Here is a 10,605-nt window from a genome sequence, read left to right as displayed (position 1 = left end):
TTTAATTCTTAGTTTATTAGAATTAAGAATTATAAGTTAGTTATAGTAATACAGCTTACTATTTTAGTTTTTATAGTTAGCTAGTGTTACTTTTTTTAACTAACTAGCGCTGTTTTAAAGTAGGTCTAAAGTTTTTTAAATAAATTTATTATTTAAATACTTATTAGTAATAATCTAATTAATTATCTAATCTGTTTTATTTAAGTTAAGGTCTAAAAATAGCTTAGGTTAAAGTAAAGTTTAGTATTAAGCCTTTTATACTTTTTTTTAAGTAGAGATGTTTTAGAATTACTTTATAAAAGCATCTAGTTTCCCTTTATTTTAACTAGAATAATAAGTAATCTTAAAATTAAAATAAAATAAGTATTTAAACTAACAGGCTTATTAGTAGCTAAGTTGTTTTATAGTTGTAAAGTACTATAAGTTCTTATAGTTAGATAAGACCTGTATTAGATGCGCTGCACCTTCTAGTTTAGGTTGCTATTATTTAAAGTAGTGTACTATAGTAAGCAATTCTTTGTTATAAATTTTATAATTACCTTCTGCAGAACTTATTCTTTTTAAAAAGTATATAATAGGCCTAATAGTCCTATCTAGCTTAGTCTAGAAAAGAACTCCTACTACTATGTAGTCTAAGGCATTAGCTTCTACAAGTATTAGTAGTTTAAAGTTAAAGTAGTAGAGTATTAAGGCTTTAGTAAAAGCTTTCTTTAGCTAGTTAAAAAACTATTAGTAATTTAAGTTAAAGTTAAATTAAACCTTTTTCTTAGTAAGTATAATTATAAGGCTTACTAGCTATAAGAAGTTGTTAATAAATTATTAGTAAAAGTTAGTAAATTTTATAAAGGCTTAAATATTTTTTATGTTCTTTAAGTATTACTAATCTAGTATAGTCTAAACTTTAATAGAGTCTATTTAAATGCTATTTATAAAAATTACATATCCTAAATATGTAACCTTTAATTAGTAAAACTTGCATTTGTCTATGTTAAGTTGCAGACCTGCTTCTTCTATAGCCTTTAGCACTAGGCGTACATGCTGTTTATGCTCTAAAAGGCTATTACTGTAGATTAAAATATTATTAATATACGTAGTGCAGAACATGTCTAGGTAGAGTTAGAGTAAGTTGTTTATAAAATGTTAAAAAGTACTAAGCGTGTTAGCTAAGCTAAAGGGCATTACTAAGTACTTAAATAGTCTATATTAGGTCTAAAATGCTATTAGCTACTTATTACCCTTTACTATTTTTAGCTTATTAAAGGCAGTAATAATATCTAACTTTATAAAATACTTTACTTTACTTAGTTAGCTTAGAGTTTTCTATAAAAAAAGAATTAAGTATTAGTTTTTAATAGTAATAGTGTTTAGTTTTTAGTAGTTAACACAGAATTAAAGCCTACCCCTAAGTTTTTTTATAAATAGTATAAGTAACACTACTAGTAAAAAGCTAGCTTAAATAAACCCTTTTTTTAGGTTTTTGTTAAAGTATTTTTAAAGCACTTTTAATTTATTTAGTAACATCTTATATAGTAGCCTATAACTAAGTTGTTTACTAGGCTTAAAAGTTATCTAGTAATTATATAGACATTATATTAAAAGCTTATTAGACTTGTCTTAGAAAAAAACATGCAACAGGTTATAATAGTCTTAAAGGACTATTATTTTTAAGTTAATATATTTTTAGAGAGCTAAAGCTTAGTTTATATTAGAAATTATAACTACGTAGATTTTATAATCTAGTTATTAAGCTAGAGTTACAAATAAAGTAGGTTCTATGTAGCAGATATCTATCTGCTGTTTAAGTTCTAGTTTATGTTTAAATTAGGTAAGTAAAGGTTTTTTAAAGGCTTTTTTTTTTAAGTTTAGGTAGTTATTAAATTATTTTACATAGCTTATTTTAGTAAAAGGCCTAGCTTATTAGCCTTACTTAAGTAGTTTTTCTCTAGGTTATTAGAAAGTAAGTCTAGAAACCTTCTATATTAAGTGCTATTTAAGTGTTGTTTAGGTGTAAGTGTAAGTATACATCTTAGTATTAAAAAGAGTTAAAGTTTAGAACTTACTCTTAGTAATTAAAAGCAACCTTATGCTAATACAGCTATAGTTGTCCTAGAATTAGGTTATAACATTTTATGTTTATTACATAGAGTTTAATCTGCTTCTTATAGTGTTAGTAGGTAATTATAATAGTTATAGTATAAAAGATAGAACCTTTTTTAAGTTATTTTTTATTAAATTTAGTTAGGTAAATTATTTAAGTAAGTAGTGTTAATTAAAGATTTAGTTTACACGCTAGTTCTTTATTAATGTAACCTATGCTATTTACTCCTAAGTTAATAAAAGCCTGTATTAAAGCTAATATAGTTTTTTATTATAAACATATAGAAATATTAACTTAGTACTTTTAGTTATTAGTAGGGGACTTAGCCTATAAGTTAGTAGAGATCTAGTGTTAAATTAGTCTTAAAGGGCAACTTAGCCCTAAAACAAGCCTTTTTGCAGGCTCCTACTGCTATAGCTGCGGCTATGTTAAAAGTAGTAAAAAGGATTAAGGCTTAAATATAAGTTAAAGCCCTTATAAAAACAAAATTAAAATAGTAAAAATCTTTAATAAGTGCTAGCAGCGCTACTTATATAGACTTAAGAAAAAAAAATAAAGCAGTTTTAGAAGATATAACTATGCTTACTACACTTAAAGTATTAACTTTTCTTTTTATAATTTTTACACTTTCTAGAACTAACTAAAGCATAATTTAAATTAATTTTTATTATATTAGAGTTTTTATTTATAACTACGCTAGTTTAGGGGTGTATTAGGGCTTGTACAGGGAGGAACCTTATGTTATTATTATAGGTAGTAATTAGGTTTACATACGCGTTAAGGTTATTTAGAAGGGGTTCTTTTACTATAGCGCGTTATAGTTTAGTTAAGAGGAAGTTATATAAGGCTGTAATTAGACCTATCTTATTTAGGCCTATATTAGATGTAAGTTAGTAGAACTTAGTAAAGTGTAAAGTAAAGCTTTTTTTTTTTTATTATAAAGTGTTTAAGTAACTTAAAGCTGTTAACTTTTTATTTAAGTCTTTATAAGTTACTTATAAAAACACTATAAATTAATCTAAGTTAATAATATTTTTATTTATTAGTAAGTTAATTAAGGCTATTATGTTATAGTTAAGTTAAAAGTAAGTATATAGTAACTAAAAGTGTTTAAAAAGAAATTAGTTTATATTTTCTTTAAGTTTATATTAGAGCTTGTATAAAAAAAAAGGTAAGTCTTTCTGTTTTCTATTAAATAGTAAGGGATTAGAGAGTTAGTTAGATTTTATTACTAAGTTAGAAAAGTTATAAGTTGTAAGTAGCATTAGGCAGAAAAGAGTTAAGCTATCTCTAGACTTCTAAGTAAGCTTTAAGGCTAGTAAGTTCTTAGTTTCTACTACTATAATAAAAGTTAAGGCAGAAATAGACTGTTTAATAATATAAAGCTGTTCTTTAAAGTCCTTTTAAAAAGCTTTAAAGCTTATAATATAGTAGCTTTTTTATAAAGTAAGCGCTTCTTAAAAGGCTTCTTAGCTTACTCTAATAGCTTAGAGTTATGTAAGTACTAAGCTTATTAAATTAGATTTAGAGGCTATTCTTAGCTAAAGTTTTAATATAATGTAATGTTATAATTATACATAAGTAAAGTTATAGAGCTTTATAAAGGTCTAGTTTAATTACTATATAAGGTATTATAGTAAGTATAAGATGTTATGTAAGAAATAAGAAGGTTTAGAAGGAAATTAGTAATTAAATACTTAGCTTAAAAGTCTAAGCGCTTTAAGTATAAATTAAGCCTGTTTTAGGTTTAGTTAGTGTTAAAGCAGTTTATGCTTAAGTTTATGTCTATGTTGTGTTGTGTTTGTGTTAGACGTGCACTAATAATACTCTAGTACGCGTCCAATACAGTTATGTCTGGGATCCGGGGAGGATACCGTGACACTATAGTATTGTCTAGTTAGCTTTTTTAGTCTGTCTGTCTATTTAAAGGTGGTACACTGTTAAAAGCTTGTAGTTGACAGATAGATGTCTTATAGTAGCCTTCTAAAATTTGCTTATAAACAGCTTATCTCTATTAGATATAATAGTCTTAGAATAACTATAAATAAATAGTACATGTTTTATAAGTTTATAAATGAATTCTTTTGCTATTATAGTCTTCTTAAAGAGCTAGGTATAAATAAGCTTTATTATTTTATCTATTACTAACGTACTTTACAGGCAAGTTGCTTACACACCTAAGTTACTTACTTTTACTAAGACTCTACTAAACTACTTTTTTTACACTAATGCATTCCTAATAACACTACTTAGATGTGTAAAAAAAAGTTAAATACAGCTTATACTTTAAGCTTTTAAATAAAACATAAAACTTTTAAAGAAACATGCTAACATACTTTATAAGCAAGTTGCTTACACACCTAAGTTACTTACTTTTACTAAGACCCTACTAAACTAGTCTTTTTACACTAATGCATTCTTTATAACACTACTTAGATGTGCTAAAAAATGTTAGATATAGCTTACACTCTAAGCTTTTAAATAAAACATAAAACTTTTAAAGAAATATACTATAGCTATATATAAAGTTTTATAAAAAATAATAAATAACTATAGCGCTAAATAACCTTTATAAGCTAATTCTACAGCTAAATTATAAAGGCTAAGTAATAAATAAAAAAAGTAATTATTAAAACTATACTTAAGCTATATACATAAGAAATTTTCTTTTAGATAGTATTTATAGCTAATATAGCTAATTTTTTACACGCTAAGTATAATCTAGGCTATGTTTATATAAACTAGCCTAGTATGTTTATAAAGTGTTATTTAAAGCTTAAAGTAATATTTAAGCATAAGTATAACTATAAAAAAGCTTTTTATAAGAGTTTTAAAGTAATTTAAAGTAAATTTAGCCTTATAAAGAATATTAAAGCTAAGTATAGTATCTAGAATAATAACATATATAACTTTAGTAAAATAAGCTTTATAATTAGCTAAATATTTATTAACTATACTTATACTTAAAACTTTACTTTAAGCTTTAAATAACACTTTATAAACATACTAGGCTAGTTTATATAAACATAGCCTAGATTATACTTAGTGTGCAAAGAATTAGCTATATTAGCTATAAATGCTATTTAAAAGAAAATTCTTTGTGTATATAGCTTAAGTATAGTCTTAATAATTACTTACTTTTTTTATTACTTAGCCTTTATAATTTAGCTGTAGAATTAGCTTATAAAAGTTATTTAGCACTATAGTTATTTATTATTTTTTATAAAACTTTATATATAACGTACTTTATAGGCAAGTTGCTCACACACCTAAGTTGCTTACTTTTGCTAAGACCCCACCCTAACAAACTCTATTATAGCCTATAACAACCCGCTCTAGCACTATATAGTACAGTACAGCCTAGAATATTATTTAGATACTACTTCTGCTTCTTGCTTACACGTTTGCGTGTTATGCCTAGTCTAATTGCACTATCTACAGCGCCTTTAGAATAGCTTACCTACTTTAGCTTACACCTGCTTCTTTACCTTTTTCCTATTACTGCGCGCTTTAAACTTTTTTAGAGCTGTTAAGCGTAGGCTTTTTTAAATTATTAAAGTCTCTTCTGCTTTAATCTGCTTTCTTTTATATAATTTATATTATGTAGTAGCTTTATTAGCTGCTTAAAGCTTAGTAATTTTTTATTATGCTAACACTAGCTTATGTGTAATTATTACTACCCCTTTTAAAACTTTTTTAAACACCTTAACTATAAAAGTTAGTAAACTATTTATATGCTTTTAAATTCTTATTTTTATAAGCATTAATTATAACTTAAGTTTTAAAGTATTACTTAGAGTTTACAACTACTAGAGCTTGTTATATATAAGTAGTAGTAGTAATAAAGTGCGTAACTTTACATTAAGGCCTATTATAACTTATTATAAGTTAAAAGGAACTAATCTAGCGCTTTAAAACTCTTCTTAGATATTACTAAAAATAATTATAGTATTATAAGCTACTTTAAAGCATAGTAAAAACTTTATTTTTATAATATAAGTAATTTAGTTATGCATAAGGTTTTTAGCTTAGCGCTTATATACTTTCTTTAAAGAAGTAAAACAACCTACATTAAGTAGCTATAAAAGGTGTAATAAGTAAAAAAGTATATAAATAGTAATAATCTTATTATCTTTATAGTATTACTAGAAATAAAGTAAGTTATAGCTCTTATAGCTATTAATAACTAGTAGACAGTAGCTGCTAACAGTACACTTTTTTATATACACATTAAAGTGCTTTAACTAGTCTAGACTAAGCTAATTAGTAGTCTAGCTATGCTTAAAAATTATAATAACTTAATCTTAAAGTAAATTTTTCTTTTTATACTAGTTTAAAAAGTAGTTGCTACCCTAAAAGATAATAAAAAGTAAAATAGCCTACTTTTTAGCATTAATGCTTTAGATAGCTGTTATCTACTTCTAGTTACCTAGCTAGACTGCTTTTAGCTATTCTTATCTCTCTAAACTTATAATAACTACTTTAGTAAATATCTAGCTTATTATAAACCCTATTTTATTAAAGTTATATGTGTTATTATTTTAGATACTATACTTAGCTTTAATATTCTTTATAAAGTTAAACTAGCTTTAAATTACTATAAGATTCTTATAAAAAGCTTTTTTATAGTTATACTTACACTTAAACTTTACTTTAAGCTCTAAGTAACACTTAATAAATATATTAAGCTAGTTTATACTAATATAGCCTATATTACGCTTAGTGTGTAAAGAATTAGCTATATTAGCTATAGCTACTAGCTAAGAGGGAAATTTTTGCGCATCTAGCTTAAGTATGTGCTAAATAATTACCTACTTCTTATTATTATCTAGCTTTTATAAGTTAGCTATATAATTAGCTTAGAAAAGTTATTTAGTGTGTTAGTTACTTATTATCTTTTAAAAGACTTTATAGATAGCTATAGTGTGTTAGTTAGAAAGTATTATGTTTTATTTAACAGCCTAAAGTGTAAGCTGCATCTACTATTTCTTTAACACATTTAAGTAGTGTTATTAGAAATGCATTAGTGTAAAAAAAGTAGTGTAGTAGGGTCTTAGCAAAAGTAAGCAACTTAGGTGTGTAAGCAACTTGCCTATAAAGTATGTTAGCTATAGTATATTTTTTTAAAAGTTTTATGTTTTATTTAAAAGCTTAAAGTATAAGCTATATCTAACATTTTTTTTAGCATATCTAAGTAGTGTTATAAAGAATGTATTAGTGTAGAAAAAGTAGTTTAGTAAAGTCTTAGTAAAAGTAAGTAACTTAGGTGTGTAAGCAACTTGCTTATAAAGTATGTTAGCATGTTTCTTTAAAAGTTTTATATTTTATTTAAAAGCTTAAAGTGTAAGCTATATTTAATGTTCTTTTAGCATGTCTAAGTAGTGTTATTAGGAATGTATTAGTGTAGAAAAAGTAGTTTAGTAGAGTCTTAGCAAAAGTAAGCAAATTAGGTGTGTAAGCAACTCGCCTGTGAAGTACGTTATAGCTATTATGTTACAGAGGCGCTTAGATTTAAGTTTACATAATAGTAGAATACTAGTAATAAAATCTATAGTTATTATTACCTACAGTTAAGTTAGCGCTATAATAGCTTAGAGTTCTCTATATAGTATATGCTATTAAAGGTTATTCTTAAAGCAAGTATTACATTCTGTAAAAATTTCTATAACTTTATTAGCATTTTTAAATATGTAGTTTTAATTTTCTTAACTAAGTTTCTAATGCTAGTGTAACAGCACAGGCAAGACAATAGAGGGGGTAGTGTAACAAGGTAGGCACGGTTAACCACGTGGCCTTCTCTCGCTTATAGAGGGTTAGGCTAGACTAGAGACAACTGCTAGTGCTAGTGCTAGCCCTAGCATTATCTATATATCTATTATACTATGTAAGAATTGTCGCGTACACTAAGAGCCTTGGCTGGGGCTCGGAGCCTGGGGCGCGGCTCGGGATCTGGAGATAGTATGTTCCGAAGCTCGGTGTATATAAGGAGAGCCTTCAACTCTCTTAGATAGCAGAGTCACTTCATCCAATCTTCTAAACAGCTACTGCCAGGCTATTTTATCCTCCACAAGAATACTTAGCTAAGTATTCTCGTGCGTACCTTTTAGTACAGTAGGGAAAGTCGTATAGTATCAGCTTAGCAGGCGGGGTGCCTACCTTATTACAATACTAAAGATAAAATATAGTTAACGCTAGAAAAACAGTAAGAACTACAGAGTTGCATCTTTATATAATAAAGAGGATTAAGGTAGTAGACAGTATAGTTATAACAAGACTAAGAACAACACTAGGGCATAGCTAGAACAACAGTTGTAATAAGGGAATAACAGGCACTTATAGGTAATAACAGTTTTCTAACACTTGCAGTAGAGTAGACAAGGCAGCAAGGACGCTGCTAGAGAGGAAAGGCTGTGTGTTATAATTTCTAAGTAGACTATGTAACAATTCTCGTTCCATCTCAGGTTGCCCGGAACCTATCCGAAGGGTCTCTGTATCGGCTCCGACCCTGGCTCGACCCTAACTTAACCTAGCCCTAACTCTGCCTAGCCCCCTACTGTTACCTTTATTTTCTTATATATTTAGTTGCACCTTACCTCTGTAGCTAGCTTAGTAGTTTTCTAATATCCTATTATATAAGGCCTATAGGTGTTAATAGCATTCCTAGGTTCTAAGTCCCTACACACTCTAATATGCCTCTAAGTAGATTTTTACTGCATTTAGACCTATTATCTTGCCTGTGCTGTTATATTATATTAAACAACTTACTTTTACTAGTAATAGCTTTATTATAATATTATACTAATTATTTATTTAACTATGTCTAAGCTTTAAGACACATCTAATTTAGTTTAAGTTATAATACTTACATACTATTATATTAGACTATTTAGTCTATAAACTAGATTTTATTAACCTTTAGTTAACTAAAGCTTTTAGGTTTAAAACTTTTTATTCTTTATAATTAAAATTACTTTTAGAAAAGTTATAAAAAATACGCTAAGGTAGAAACTTAAAAACTACTAATAACTTGTTAAAATTAAAAATAACTGCTAATGCTTAACTTTTAACTACTAACCTCTAACTACTAAATAACTTTTCATAATGCCTGAAATTACCTCTACTACTTTAATAGTAAGAGACTTTTAAGGCACTTCTAATAACACCTAAATACTACTATACTAAACGCACGCCTAAGATTAATAGCTACATAAATAGCAATAAATAAAAGTCTTAATAATTAATAGGCTAGACATTTATATAGATTACTATTAGAATAGGTGCGCATAGTGCTTAGTGTAGAAAACACTGCTAGTAGTGTAAAGAAATACTTAGTAAGAACACCTAGCTAAATTAGACTAGTTTTAGTTTAAAAATGCAGAGAACCTAACAGTAACACTTTATACTATAACTAACGTACTTTATGGGCGAGTTGCTTACACACCTAAGTTGCTTACTTTTGCTAAGACCCTACTACACTACTTTTCCTACACTAATGCATTTCTAATAACACTACTTAAATGTGTTAAAGGAACATTAGATGCAGCTTACGCTTTAGGCTTTTAAATAAAATATAACACTTTTTAACTAACACACTGTAGCTATTTATAGGGTCCTTTAAAAGATAATAAGTAACTAACACACTAGATAACCTTTTTAAGCTAATTATATAGCTAACTTATAAAAGCTAAATAATAACAAAAAGTAAGTAATTATTTAGCATATACTTAAGCTAAATATATAAGAATTTCCCCTCTAGCTAGTAGCTATAGCTAATATAGCTAATTTTTTACACACTAAGTGTAATATAGGCTATGTTAGCATAAACTAGCTTAATATATTTATTAAGTGTTACCTAAAGCTTAAAGTAAAGTTTAAGTATAAGTATAATTATAAAAAAGCTTTTTATAAAAATCTTATAGTAATTTAAAGCTAGTTTAACTTTATAAAGAATATTAAAGCTAAGTATAGCATTTAAAATAATAACACATACAACTTTAATAAAATAAGGTTTATAATAGGCTAAATATCTACTAAAGTAGTTATTATAAGTTTAGAGAGATAAGAATAGCTAAAAGCAGTCTAGCTAGGTAACTAGAAGTAAACAACAGCTATCTAAGGCATTAATGCTAAAAAGTAGGCTATTCTGCTTTTTATTATTTTTTAAGGTAGCAACTACTTTTTAAACTAGTATAAAAATAAAAATCTACTTTAGAATTAAGTTATTATAATCTCTAAGTGTAGCTAGACTACTAATTAGCTTAGTTTAGACTAGTTAAAGCACTTTAACACGCATATAAAGAAGTGTACTGTTAGTAGCTACTGTCTGCTAGTTATTAACAGCTATAAAAGCTATAACTTACTTTATTTTTAGTAATACTATAAGAATAATAAGATTATTACTATTTATATACTTTTTTACTTATTGCACTTCTTATAGCTACTTAATATAGGTTGTTTTACTCTTTTTAAAAAAGTATATAGGCGCTAAGCTAAAAACTTTATACATA

The sequence above is a fragment of the Lindgomyces ingoldianus genome (assembly GCF_010093535.1).
Source record: "Lindgomyces ingoldianus strain ATCC 200398 unplaced genomic scaffold BDR25scaffold_64, whole genome shotgun sequence".
Taxonomy (NCBI): domain Eukaryota; kingdom Fungi; phylum Ascomycota; class Dothideomycetes; order Pleosporales; family Lindgomycetaceae; genus Lindgomyces; species Lindgomyces ingoldianus.
Note: the sequence above shows the minus strand (reverse complement) of the source record.